Raw genomic sequence first — 14,698 nt, forward strand, 5'->3', positions numbered from 1 at the left:
TTTTTGTTGTTTTACTTTGCCAAAGTGGGCAAAAGAGAAAGAATGAGACAGAATGGGAGGTAAACTTAAACCGATTGTGGAAATACTTGGGCTATGCAGAAGTGAGAACTCTTCTGCCTTTAAAATGATTAACAGAGGATAATATCATTTACAAGGATCAAGGGATCTCTACCTTTGGCCTAAGAGGCAAATGTCTTTGGAATGCTTGGATTCGTTACAGCTATCCAGTAAATATCTGTTGGGTTCTGTTGGTTAACGCCAAATACCAGACTGACAAGACGAAGATCCAGCTCAGCTTATAAAGAGGTGTCTGTTCCAATCTCAGAGAAGAAAAATATGGAGCAAGGGAAAACAAAATCAGTACACCCCAGAGAAGCATGAAGCATTACATGTGATGGGTGAGGGAGGGAGCCAGGAGGAGAGAGAGATCCCATTCAATGATCAGATCTGAAGGGCTGTCTTTAAAAAATGTGGAGTTCTAGTTCTGGATGAGCCTTTTTGGGTAGGCATAATTTGGACAAGGGGAGAATTCAGGGTAGCATCTTCCCTGGAACCCACAGCATGTTACTGTTTTGGTGATGGGTAAGTAATCTGAGTGCTAGGATGTGTGGTCTTAGCTTTACACATGGCCCACATTATCCAGTCCCTGGGAGCTTCAGAGCTGGAGAGCAATGTCATTAGAGCTGGGCTGTCATAGGGTGGATGTCCCCAGAGCTGGGCTGTCATAGGGTGGAGGTCCCCAGAGCTGGACTGTCATTGGGTGGAGGTCCCCAGAGCTGGGCTGTCATAGGGTGGAAGTCCCCAGAGCTGGGCTGTCATCAGGTGGAGGTCCCCAGAGCTGGACTGTCATTGGGTGGAGGGCCCAAGAGCTGGGCTGTCTGTTATTGGGTGGATGTCCCCAGAGCTGGGCTGTCTGTTATTGGGTGGATGTCCCCAGAGCTGGGCTGTCATTGGGTGGAGGTCTTCAGAGCCGGGCTGTCATTGGGTAGAGGTCTTCAGAACTGGGCTGTCATTTGGTGGAGATCTCAGAGCTGGGCTGTGGTTGGGTGGATGTCATCGGAGCTGGGCTGTCATTGGGTGGATGTCCTCAGAGCTGGGCTGTCATTGGGTGGAGGTCATCAGAGCTGGGCTGTCATTGGGTGGATGTCCTCAGAGCTGGGCTGTCATTGGGTGGAGGTCATCAGAGCTGGGCTGCCATTGGGTGGAGGTCATCAGAGCTGGGCTGCCATTGGGTGGAGGTCCTCAGAGCTGGGCTGTCATTGGGTGGAGGTCATCAGAGCTGGGCTGTCATTGGGTGGAGGTCATCAGAGCTGGGCTGTCATTGGGTGGAGGTCATCAGAGCTGGGCTGTCATTGGGTGGAGGTCATCAGAGCTGGGCTGTCGTTGGGTGGAGGTCCTCAGAGCTGGGCTGTGGTTGGGTGGATGTCATCAGAGCTGGGTTGTCATTTGGTGGAGGTCCTCAGAGCCGGGCTGTCATTGGGTGGAGGTCATCAGAGCTGGGCTGTCATTGGGTGGAGGTCATCAGAGCTGGGCTGCCATTGGGTGGATGTCCTCAGAGCTGGGCTGTCATTGGGTGGAGGTCATCAGAGCTGGGCTGTCATTGGGTGGAGGTCATCAGAGCTGGGCTGCCATTGGGTGGATGTCCTCAGAGCTGGGCTGTCATTGGGTGGAGGTCATCAGAGCTGGGCTGTCATTGGGTGGAGGTCCTCAGAGCTGGGCTGTGGTTGGGTGGATGTCATCAGAGCTGGGTTGTCATTTGGTGGAGGTCCTCAGAGCCGGGCTGTCACTGGATATATGCCATGTGAGCTGGATGGACTGTGAAAGAGAAAGGGAGTTGGTGATAAAAATAATTGGATGATTCTTAAAGAAATAGAAGAGACTTGCTGATGGCAGTGAGAACCCACAGGAGGCCTCTAAGGAGATGTAAGTGGGTTCGCAAGTTGATGTGAGGCAGGCTGTGAGAAGCTGGTGAAGATGGTTTATGGGTGTGACCTGTTTGGGGAACTTGCACACATTGCTCAAACCCCCCGTGATGTCATCTCTTCATGGCAATTGTGAGGATGGGTTAGGTACTGGATGGTGAAATACAGAGGGGAGCTCTTACCTCTGAGCGACTTGGATGTGCTGTGGTATGACACCAAAGGGCTGAGATAGGGGTTTTAGGAGCCTGTGGTTCTCTATAAATATGAATGCAGCATCATCAGCCACATTGGGAGCATTATCCTACCTCTTTGTTGGATGTGCTTCCACCTCCACTCCTAGCGCACGCCCGTCACACACAGAACCACGTTCAGTGGGAAGAGGATCAGCATGTAGCATTCAGTTGCTGAGAGCTGTTTTGCAGTTTGTACCCTCTGGGCCTTTAGGAGAAAAAAAATCAATACAGTCTTACATTTTGAAGATGAGACTTTTCTGTTTCTTTCCCTTGAGTCAGGATATTGATCAACTCATGTATAGTTTGAGTTGGATGCACTTGTTTTAGAAGGTGTGGCGAATTCCTGCATGGCTCAGCTTTCCATTCTAATTGCAAACCAGCGCTGAGTTCACAACAGTGTGTGTTCTCACCATGGCTTGTTCTCTGTGTATTTTGCTTTTGGTGTTTGGAAGATGTAGCAAGTCTGGAAATTTTAGAGCAATCTATGGAATATTGAGGTCACATTCTATACATTATAAATGAGTTGCAATAAAGAAGGCCCATAAATGCCAGACCATGGATGTTTTTAATAGTTTACTAACAAAAGAATGGATTTTGCACACAAGGCAACTGATGATTCAGGCATTGGATGCATCAGAGTAATCTGCCTGTCGTTAGTATATTACACAGAACAAGGCAACCAACCGCATGCACCTTAACAACATTTTCTAGCATTTCATTATCTATTATTTTTATCTGAAAACATATCCTCTGTGCTCAGGACTAGTAAGAGAATCGTTTATAAATAGTTATTATTTCATAATTTGTTCAACATAATTACCAAATGCTAAGTCATGTCCTTCTCGTTCCTGCCTTGGTGCTTAAGGACTTATTGTCATAATGTGGCATTTTTGTGCAAGTCTTATTACATCGTGTGGGTTTTCTCTCCTCTCTCTTCTGGGATGTAGCACATCCCACACACAGCTGCAGGGAAAAATTCTCTGTCACCATCATATCTGTTGCTCTGTTTCCTGCTCAGTTCTTAGAGAGGCTTCTGAGGACCCTCCAGACCCAAAGTTAACTTTGCTGGCTGGAAATGGTAACTTCGAATAATTGGTTTTTCTGCCGATTCTCAGATTTTTCTGACCTCTTCAATCACCAGCCCAAGTCTACCATGTGTGTTCCTGCCTAGTTCCAAGGCCTCGATGGTTAGCAAAGCTCGCTGGTCCTTGTGAGGAAGGCGCTCTCCTTGCTCTCTCCTGCCTCCTGCTTCAAGCTCAGACCCCCCAGGTCCTCCAGGAGCTGCCCATGAACCCCTCTTGCCTTCTTGTCTGCGTGCCCTCAGCACGGATGTATTTACCTGGCACCTTGTTTTTTGTGCCTGACTGCTATGTGGCTTTGTAATTTTTTTTTTTGCATGTGGCTTTTTGGGATGTGCTTTAGGCAGGGGATGGTTGTGTTTCTCTGTTTTTGGTGTGTCCTGTGAGAACTTGGTGTTCTCCATAGACTTCAGATTTGTCTTTCACTCCTATTCCTTGAACTCCTCCTGTTCACTGAGACAGTCCTGAGTGATTTGCCATGCACCTTTAAGAATTACTAACAGTGATCATGAAAATAATCATAGATAGTGTGAAAGGAAAAGAAAACTTGGGACCCCTAAATCCCTAAGCTAAAGGGAAAAAGGCAAGCTGGGAACTGCTTAGGGCCAACCCACCTCCCATTCTATTCAGAGTTGCCCCTCTGCTCACTGAGATAAATGTATATCTGATCGCCTCCTTTGGAAAGGCTAGTTAGAAACTCAAAAAAATGCAGCCATTTGTCTCTTATCTACCTGTGACCTGGAAGCCTCACCCCACTTCCAGTCTTCCTGCCTTTGCTCTGAGTTGTTTGGCCTTTCCAGACCGAACCAGTGCTCATCTTACATGTGTTGATTGATGTCTCATGTCTCCCTAGAATGTATAAAATCGAACTGCTCTGACCACCTTGGATACACGTCATCAGGACCTCACGAGGCTGTGTCACAGACGTGCAGCCTCAACCTTGGCAAATAAACTTCCTAAATTAACTGAAACCTGTCTCAGATTTTTGGGGTTCACAGTAGTTTATGGGGACGTTGTTGTATTTTAGGCACTGTGTCAGGCAGTTTCCGTGTATCATCTCACTTCATCCTCACACCGACCCCAGTGCAGGGGCACTTATGAAGCTCTTTTTACAAGGGAAGAAACTGAGGCTTAGGGAAACTAGGTGAACCGTCGTAGCTCAGATGTCTAAATGTTCTGCACACCTTCCTCGGCTGTTTTCCGTGTGTTTGAATGCAATGACAAACACATTCTCCTTATTATTGTCCTCGTTGCTGGCACGTGTTAGAGTTTCCTTCTGGGTCAGAGTCTCTACCACGGTGGTCACCTCAGCCCCACCATGGCAAATGTGCCTGGGGAAGGCACTTTGGACACACACAACGTGTGGCCGCTCAGCCTCCACCTGCCGTCTCTGATCCCTGGCTCCTCTGCCGGCTTCACTTCCTTCTTGCGTCTCCTCCCCTGAGGGCGTGTGGTTTGCTGAGGTACAGCACACCTGCAGTAAGGAGGCAGACGCGGGCACAGGAGTGTGCCGCCTGATGAATGCTCACTTGCACATAAGCTCGTGCAACCAGTGCCCAGATGGAAACGGGGAGCGTGCTGTCTCCCACCCACAGCATCTTATGGAAACAGCATGTTGCGGCCGCCAGTTCTCACTCCTTCGTGTGCCAGCATTGCCCGTCCACGGCATTCATTCTTCCCACCCTATTGGCCCCTCTTGGAGAACCTTTTTGATGCACATCTCTGATGTTTTTCCAGCCTGTACCCTGCAGATCTCCAGGCTGGATCATCCTGGTGGCCTCATCCTCTCTCCTTGCTCCTGAGCCCAGCACTGCATTTCGGGGCACTCAGAGATGACTGATGGCACCAGGCGACTGAGCTGCCAGTGTTGCTGATCGGGCCTGGGTCTCCTCCCTCCTGTGCGTCCACTCTCTGCATGTCCATCCTCTGCCATCGGGCCTGGGTCTCCTCTCTCCTGTGCGTCACTCTCTGCATGTCCATCCTCTGCCATCGGGCCTGGGTCTCCTCTCTCCTGTGCGTCCACTCTCTGCCTGTCCATCCTCTGCCATCGGGCCTGGGTCTCCTCTCTCCTGTGCGTCACTCTCTGCATGTCCATCCTCTGCCATCGGGCCTGGGTCTCCTCTCTCCTGTGCGTCACTCTCTGCCTGTCCATCCTCTGCCATCGGGCCTGGGTCTCCTCTCTCCTGTGCGTCACTCTCTGCATGTCCATCCTCTGCCATCGGGCCTGGGTCTCCTCCCTCCTGTGCGTCACTCTCTGCATGTGCATCCTCTGCCTCTGCTACCATTCTCTCTACCTGCCACATTCTCAGCAGAGGGCCTCACACCATGAAAAAGTAATAAAAAGGTTATCAAGAGGAAGTTCCTTTGGCTGTCCTCTGACTACCACTGCCCCTTCCACTACAGTCACGGCCTCCTGTGACACCTGTCCCACTGCCGCACCTGCCTCAGCCACTCTCAGGAGCTGAGTGCCGCCCGATTGCCCAAACCAGGGTCAGGAGGACCCCGACCCTTTCCTCATCCTTGCCCTCATGGGCCCCTTAACCAGCAGAGCCTGGTTCTCCCACTTCTTAAAAAGCTGTCCTTTCTTCTACCCCTACCTGGCCCTGGAACTCCCCCGTGGTGGCGTGCTGCATCTGACCAGCAACCTCGCCCTCCGTCTGCTTTCCCTGTGCAGCCAGCGTGCTGCCTCCTGTGGCTGGCTTTGGGTTTCCCAGACCACGGGGTTCCTTGAAGCTTCCCTGCGCGTCTCTTCAGCCTCTGCTCTGGCCTCTCAGCTGTTTGCTGTGGTCTCCGCGGGGGCATCTCCTCTCCGCCTTCCTGAGGTAGTCCTGGGCACAGGGTCCCAACTTCTACTTTCTCTCCACCTCCTCGCCTTTCCAGTGCCATCCGCACACTGCAACAGCACTGACATGTAATACGAGCCGTCACTTCTCCCAAGGGCCAGACTCACATCCTAAATGACCACTTGGAGGTTTCAGCATCGTAGATATAAAATGTCCACAACAGGGTTCTGGAGTCACGGGCTCTCGGCTTCCCCACACTCTCGTCCTTGTTCGTCAGAGAGTCCTGTCGTGTGCTGCCTGCAGCAGCTGCACGGACTGAACCCCCCCACACCACTCCTGCCCGCCCTGCTTTCCCACAGCTTCAGCATCTCCATCTGGATGCTTCTCCCTGCCTCCTTGCTGCTCTTCTGGTTCCCGTGCTTCTTACATAGTAGCCAGAGTAACCAGAGAAAACCACACCTTCTCTTCCCTTAAACAGCCCACTGATATGGGCAGGCATGGTGGCTCATGTCTGTAATCCCAGCATTTTGGAAGGCTGAGGCGAGAGAATTGCCTGAGGTCAGGAGTTCAAGACCAGCCTGGGCAACATAAAGAGATGCTGTCTGTATAACAAAACAAACACAAAACAAACAAACAAACAAAAAAATGAAGAGTTCGCTGATGTGAGCATTCTCCGTCTCCTTCACATCCTCCCCAGTCTGCCCTCTGCCCATGTCCCTGGCTCCTGCTTAGGCTCCCACCCGCTGTCTCACCAGTGCATGACGTCTGTGCCCACCCAGGGTCCTTGCCGTTGCGTCTGAGCTGCTCAGCATGCTCTGCTCAGGATCCACCCCAAGCTCTCTTCTTCTCGGTACTCAGATCGGTGCTAAAATGCCTTCTCCTCAAAGAGCCCTTCCCGTTTCCAAAGCAGCTTCTCCTGTCTGTGCAGTCCCTCTCTCTCCTTACTTGTTTTACTTTTCTGGAATTGACAAGTGTTACGATTGCAATTTTAAATCGTTAGTTTATTTCATTATGTTCGCAACTTCATTACAATACCCAGACAGGTGGTTTATGCTGCTGGCTGCTGCTGTAAGAAAGGAAAAGCTTCTCCTTTGCTAGCTGCAGCCAGAGCCGTTCCAGGGACGAGCTCAGGTTGGTTCCACACATTTCCGGGTTCACTCGGATGTGTCCTGCTGTGATCGTGGGCTTTGTACACTGAGGCTGAGAAGGGTGGGGGATGGGGAGCCTGGGGCGGGGGAGGTAGTGTTGACAAATCTAGACAAGAGCCAGTTAAAATCACTCTCGTGCAAACACAATAGAATACATTCATAAAATGAATATAAAGCCAATGGAAAAGAGGCAGAGTGGAGCAGTGGGTTTAGAATATGCCACGTCCATCGCGATGTAATATGTGTGATCCACAAATTACCATCCAAGGGGGTCAGAGGGCCAGTTTCCCAGAAGGAGAAACTTACTGTTATGTGGTGGTGTCTACAGGGCAATCAAACCTATTGCTTAGTGAATACAGTCATTCCTGTCTTCAAGACCAGCCAACATCCTCCTAGAAAAGGAGGAGTTCTTTGCCATATGACAGTGTCCTCAAAAACATCTTTAAAATAAACACAGTGATACATTTTGCTGGCCTTTCCTCATTAATAGAGGCCAATGATATCATTCCAAAGGGAAGATGGTGGAATCCATTTGCCAGAGGAATTGGCTGTAGAATGATCTGTCTAGATTTGTTCTGGAATAGACGGTGTTGAACTTGACAGAAAATACCAAAAAATTATAAGGTATCGTCAGACTACTTCTGAGCTCATGAGGCATAGTACATGCTCAGATTAAAGGAGATGTCAAAAACAGTCTCCCAAGAGAACTGAGAGATGCAAAAAATAAAAATAAAATATAAAAATAAAAATAAAAAAGAAAAAACCAAAGTGTTATTCATTCAGAAAATGAAAAGACGACCCACTTACTGGGAGAAAATATTTTTAAAGTACATATCTGTCCGGTATATAGAAAGAACACTTATAATCAATAATAAGAAGACACAACCCAGTTGAAAAATGGGCACAGTCTTTGTATCAGTATTTCCCTTGAAGATTGACAATACGAAGTATTAGGAAGCATTTGGAGAAATTGGAGTCTTTATACATTGCTGGTGGGAATGTACAATGGTAGACACTCTGCAAAACTATTTGAAGGTTTCTTAAGAACTTAGACATAGAGTTACCGTATGGCCCAGCAATTCTACCTCTTAAGTATCTGCCCAACAGAAATGAAAATATAGGCCATCCCAGCACTTTGGGAGGCCAAAGTGATCACTTGAGGTTAGGAGTTCGAGACCAGCCTGGCCAACATGGAGAAACCCTGTCTTTACTAAAAAAACAAAAATTAGCCGGGCGTGGTGGCAGGTGCCTGTAATCCCAGCTACTGGAGACGTTGAGGCAGGAGAATCATTTGAACCTGGGAGGCAGAGGTTGCAATGAGCTGAGGCTGCGCCACTGCACTCCAGCCTGGGTAACAAGAGTGAGACTCCGTCTAAAAAAAAAGGAAAAAAGAAAGAAAATATATGCTACACAACTTCTGTGCGTTCTGTGCAGGGCATTCAAAACAGCCCCAAACTAAAAACAACCCCAGTGTTCATACACTGTTGAATGAATAAACAAAATATGGCCTATCTGTACCATGTAATACTATTTGGCAATACACAGAAGGTAAATGCAGCCGCATTGATGAACCTCAAGGAACATTATGCTAATTGAAATAAGCCAGACACCAAAGACTACATAGTCTATGATTCCATTTATATAAGAAAGGCAAACCTATATTTAGAGAGAATAGATCAGTACTTGCCTGGGGGTGAAAGTAGAGAATGACTGCAAAAATGCATGAGGAAACTTCTTGGGGCGATGGAAATTTTCTAAAACTGGATTGTGGTTGCCTTAGTCTGTTTGCGTTGCTATAAAGGAACACTGGAGTCTGGGTAATTTATAAAGAAAAGAGGTTTATGGCCGGGCACGGTGGCTCACGCCTGTAATCCCAACACTTTGGGAGGCCGAGGCGGGCGGATCACAAGGTCAGGAGATCAAGACCATCCTGGCTAACACAGTGAAACTCCGTATCTACTAAACAGACAAAAAATTAGCTGGGTGTGGTGGCGGGCGTCTGTAGTCCCAGCTATTCAGGAGGCTGAGGCAGGAGAATGGCGTGAACCTGGGAGGTGGGGCTTGCCGTTAGCCGAGATCGCACCACTGCACTCCAGCCTGGGCGACAGAGCAAGACTCTGTCTCAAAAAAAAAAAAAAAAAAGAAAAGAGGTTTACTTGGCTTATGGTTCTGCAGGCTATGCAAGACCTCAGGAAGCTTCCAATTGTGGCAGAAGTGGAAGGAGGGTCAGCATGTCCTATGGAGAGAGAGGGAATGAGAGAGAGGAGGGGGAGGGTACTGGCCTTTTAGCAACTCTCCTGTGAACAAATAGAGTGAGAACTCACTCTTTGCTCAGAGGCGGGCACCAAGCCATTCATGAGGTCTCCACTCGCATGACCCAGACAGCTCCCACCAGGCCCCGCTTCCAACACTGGGAATCAAAGTTCAACGTAAGATTTGGAGGGGACACATGTCCAAACTGTATCAGTGGTGATGATTGCTTGACCATAAAACATTTGCTAAAAATTATTGAGCAGCACTCTTAGAATGGATGCTTGTTTTATCTATAAACTATACCTCCATAAGTTGCTTTATTAAAGTAAAAAATATATCCATATGATCTCTTAGCAGAAAATATAATAATCAATATTTAAATTTTCTTAGAAACCTAGCACAAAATAAGATATGCAATACTAACAGTAATAGCTAACGCTTACCAGTTATGTGCTTCTGTGTGGTAGCTCTCTGGATCCTTCCAAACGGCCTGCGTAAAGGTCCTGTACTGATCCCCGTTTTACAGACAAGGGAGCTGAGGAAGGGAAAAGCTGGTTCTATACCTTGCTTAAGGTCACACAAGTTTTAATCGGTGGAACCAGGATTGAAACTCCAACAGCCTTGGAGTTTGGCTAGCAATCACGGGCAAGCTGATGCCCATGGATGTGCCCATGGAAGTGGCACGCTGTCTTCCACTTCAGGTCTTTTCACAAGCTGATTCCTCTGTGGAAACACTCGCGAACCTTCTCTTCCCTGTGTTGACTCCTGCTCTTTTTGGAGTTGAGCTTCATTGCCTATTCTCTGGAGGTCTTCTTTGACCCCCTCCCATACAGGACAGCTCCTTTCCTCATGCAGTGCCCTAGTACCCAGGACCTAGAAGCAGCAGCCACTTTTGCCTGTGCCCTCATTCCCTCATTGACTGCCTGTCCCTGGCGTGCCTAGTACACTGCCTAGTACAGTGCCTGCACCTAGTAACTGCCCGTGTCTTGGCACTATCTGATCTGCACCTGTATTGAGCAGGAGTTAGTCAACAAGTGAGCTGAACAGTAGTTGGTAAATGCCATCTGTGGATCTGTTCTCACTTCCTGCACCATCATTTCTTAGGGAGCCAACTGGGACATAGCACACATTTCTTGAGGGTGACTGTCATGTAGAACAATCAATTGTACTCATCCTTTTAAAGATGCACACTCTAGAAGAACATGAACATTTTTATTTCTCATAGAACATCTCTAGGAAAACGAGCATTTCCAGAATTTTCTTGAAAGTTCCGATCTGGTCGTGTATTGTAGGCCGAGTATTTTTAATCTGAAAGCCTGAAATCTGAAATGCTCCAAAATTTGAAATTTTTTCTGTGCTGACATGATGCTCAAAGGAAATGCTCACTGGAGCATTTAAGATTTTGAATTTCGGGATTAGGGTTGATCAATTGGCATAATGCAAATATTCTAAAATACAAAATATTTGAAATCTGAAACACTTCTGGTCCCAAGTATTTCTGATAAGAGAGTCTCACCTGTGAATCATTTTGGGAGACATTCTCTCCCTCCTCTCCTCTGCAGTCTTCCCATTTCATGTAACTTCTGCCCCATCATTATGCTGGAACACTTCATGTTTACAAGGCCTATGTCCACCTACTTGCCAAGTCTGAGTGACACTGTTCACACTTACAAGATTGGGTCCTCTTGCAGCATTTGACAACTTAGCCTGGGGCAGTGAACCCTAATTACCTCTGCAGCTAGGAAATGTGTCTTGCTCCGTGTGGCAATGCCTTCCACAACTCAAATGCACCATTGCCAATAATGAATGCACCCTCTTCTTCCTGGACCATATTCTCGCTTTTTCCATGACGTATGGCGGAAACTCAGTTTCACATGTGACCCTTTCTTGCCCTAAGCCTGTCCTTCTAATTAAACATTCACTCCAAATATCCTAGATATTTCTCAAGTCTCTGCCGTCTTTCCATCCTAAATGCCACCGTTTTCTTTCAACATCTTGCCATTTCTTGCCTGGACTTCGTAGTCATTTCCCAACTGGTTCCCCTGCCACTGGTCTCGCTCTCCATCCCCTGCGCTGACAACACGATGGTCCTTTAATATCGCTCTTACCTCACAACTTTCAGACAAAAAAGTTCCTGGGAACATGCCTGTCCTGCTCTTCTCACTGGGAACCTTATCCACAGTGCTCGGTGCATTTCTTCCTTCTCTGTGAAGCTTTTCCAGCCTCCAAAGATACTTTCTCTTTTATGATCCTGTAGCGTCTGGTGAGTTTTGTTAAAATATTTATCATGTGTTTGCAATCGTGTGTTTCCCTGATTCTTTCCTGTTGATTGTGTGAGTGCCTCCAAGATGGAAACCACAGTTTCATCCTTCCTGCACCCCGACACCTAGCACATTGGCTCGCCCAGAGTTGCAGCTTCAGCACTGCTTCTCAGACACAAACCCTCCTTCCTGTCCAAACTTCCATCTCCACCTTGACTCCTCCCAGAAGCACTGAGGGTAAAGGAAGATGGCTGGGAGGCCTGAGACTCCCTTTTATTTTCATGCAGAATATCTGTGTACACACATTTAGGGCAAAATGGCTTAAAGAATTTTTGCTGAATGAATGAATACATGAACACATGGATAAATGAATGAAAAAACACACCCTTGCTCCCAGAAAACCCTTGTTGATGACTCTGCTTCACTCATTCCTCTTTTACTTTGAGGTCCTTTTTACTCTATTCATGCATTTACCTCTATTTTCTCTCTCTTTTTTTTTTTTTTTTGAGACGGAGTCTTGCTCTGTCACCCAGGCTGGAGTGCAGTGGCGCGATCTTGGCTCACTGCAAGCTCCGACTCCCGGGTTCACGCCGTTCTCCTGCCTCAGCCTCCCGAGTAGCTGGGACTACAGGCGCCGCCACCTCGCCCGGCTAATTTTTTTGTATTTTTAGTAGAGACGGGGTTTCACCATGTTTGCCAGGATGGTCTCGATCTCCTGACCTCGTGATCCGCCCGCCTCGGCCTCCCAAAGTGCTGGAATGACAGGCGTGAGCTACCGCGCCCGGCCGATTTTCTCATTTTTTAAACCTAAGTTGTTTTAAAACAGATGAGTGCAGTTTTTATCAGAAAAGGAAGCAAACCTTTTTTCTCCTTAACTGCAGTTAGTCCATTTCTTCGTGCACATTAGGTGCTAAATAAACGTCTGATGAAGCAATGAATACCTTAACAAAGCATAACATGCCATAAAATGAAAAGGAACAGGAAAAAAAAAAAAACCCCTCAATTTGATTCCAAAGCCCTAAGTGACTGTTACCTAGGGTTTTGAAAATAACAGGTAAGTGTGAGTTTCCAAGGAAGGATTTCTAGGCTCCTGTAACACTTCTGTCTGAACTCTTTTGTAGGAAGATTTTATGGATAGTGGATTTGTCGTGCCTGGCTGTCTGTATGCACGAGGCGGGTGTTGCCTCAGGCGCCGTGCTAGGTTCAATTTTTGCGCTGGGACCCCCGTGAGTTTCGAAGGTGGGTAGAGCCTGAAGCATCTTCTGATTGAAGTCAACGAACATTGAGTGGAGTGGGATAGTCTTTGTTTTGTTTAGTTTTTTGAGGCACAATCAACATCTATGTACTGCACATATTTTTATCTGTTTGTGTATTGTTTTTTAATTTTAACTTTAGAGTCAGAGGAAACGTGCAGGTTTATTACAAGGATGTATTGCATGAGGCTGAGGTTGGGGCTTCCGTGGATCCTGGAACTCAGATAGTGAATATGGTACTCAATAGGAAGCTTTTCAGCCCTTGCCTGCCTCCTTATCTCCCCCCATTCAGAATTTGTAGTATCTATTGTTCCCATCTTTATGTCCGTGAACTGCACGTTTAAATGATACCCTATGGTGAACTGTGAAAACCCAGGAAACCATCACCACGATCAAGGGAATGAACATATTCATGTACCCCCAAATGTTTCCTGCTTCTCCTTCTTGATTCCTTCCTCTCTCGTGTCCACCCTCATCTTTTGTCTGCACTGATTGGTGTCTCCTAGAATGTTCTATACATCTAATTGTATAGAATGTACTCTTGTTTGAGTTTTTTGTTGGTTTCTGTTGTTTTGCTTTTTGCTCAGTGTAGGTTTTTGAGATCTATCCACGTTTGGGTTGTATCAACACTTGACCCTGTTTTACTGGTGAATGGCGTTTCATTATATATATATGCCAGAGTTTGTTACCCATTCATCTGTTGATGGTCATTTGGGCTGGACTGTGTTTACGTCTCCCGAAATTTATATGTTGAAATTCTAACCCCCAACATGATGGTGTGTGGTTTGAATGTTTCCTTTTCAAAATTCAGGTGTGCCGGTGTGATAGTGTTAAGAGGTGGAGGCTTTAAGAGGTGGCGAGGCTCCTTCCCCGCGAATGAGATCAGGCGTCTTTATACAGGTGCTTGATAAAGGGAGTTGTTTCCCTCTTACCCTTCTGCCTTTTGCAACGTGAGGACACCGCAGGAAAGCCCTTACCAGATGCTGGCACCTTGGTCTTGTACTTTCCAGCCTCCAGAAATGTGAAGGAATACATTTCTGTTCTTCATAAATCGCCTAGTCTCAGGCATTCTGTTGTAGCAGCACAGCCGAACTCGGGCAGAACTTGGTAGGGTAAGTCAGAGGGGGACAGTGTTGCTGTAACAAATACCAGAAAATGTAGAAGTGGGATTCGAACTGGGCAGTGGTTAGTGCTTGGGACAGTTCTGAAGAGAATGCTGGAAAAAAAGCCTATATTGCAGTGAATGAAGCATTGAGTGATTCTGGTGAGAGCTCAGAAGTAGAGAGGTGCAGGATAAGCCTCATTCTCCTTAGGGATTACCTGAGTGGTCTTGGCGGTGATGATCATTTTGATGAAGTCTCAGAGGGAATGAGGAACAAGGTATTGAAAACCGAAGGAAAGGTCACCCTTGCTATAAGGCGGCTAAGAATTATATACATGCTGTAGGACTTTCTGGAAGGCAGAAATTGAAACAATGGCTAGGATATTTAGCAGATGAAATCTCAAAGCAGCAAGGTGTGCAGGATCCTACGTGGCTTCTCTTACATGCTTACAGTAAAATATGAGAAGAGAGAAATATTTAAAGACGATTTATAATTAAAAGGGAAGGAAAATGTAAAGATTTGCAAAATTCTCAGCCTGGCCATTTAAAGACTAAAAAAAAAATGTGTTTAGGAGAGAAAACCAAGGGTGTGGCCAAGTGACTGTTTGGTAAGGAGATTAGTGTGGATAAAAGGAAGCCAGGGGCTATACACATTAAGACAGTG

General features: G+C 47.1%; 1 protein-coding gene across 2 annotated transcripts in view; it reads left to right on the forward strand.

The window, feature by feature from the left end:
• Window positions 1–14,698, forward strand: part of GABRB3 (gamma-aminobutyric acid type A receptor subunit beta3) — a 226,340-nt gene that overhangs the window by 54,236 nt on the left and 157,406 nt on the right.

Source organism: Macaca mulatta, chromosome 7 (assembly GCF_049350105.2).
Source record: "Macaca mulatta isolate MMU2019108-1 chromosome 7, T2T-MMU8v2.0, whole genome shotgun sequence".
In the NCBI taxonomy this organism is placed as follows: domain Eukaryota; kingdom Metazoa; phylum Chordata; class Mammalia; order Primates; family Cercopithecidae; genus Macaca; species Macaca mulatta.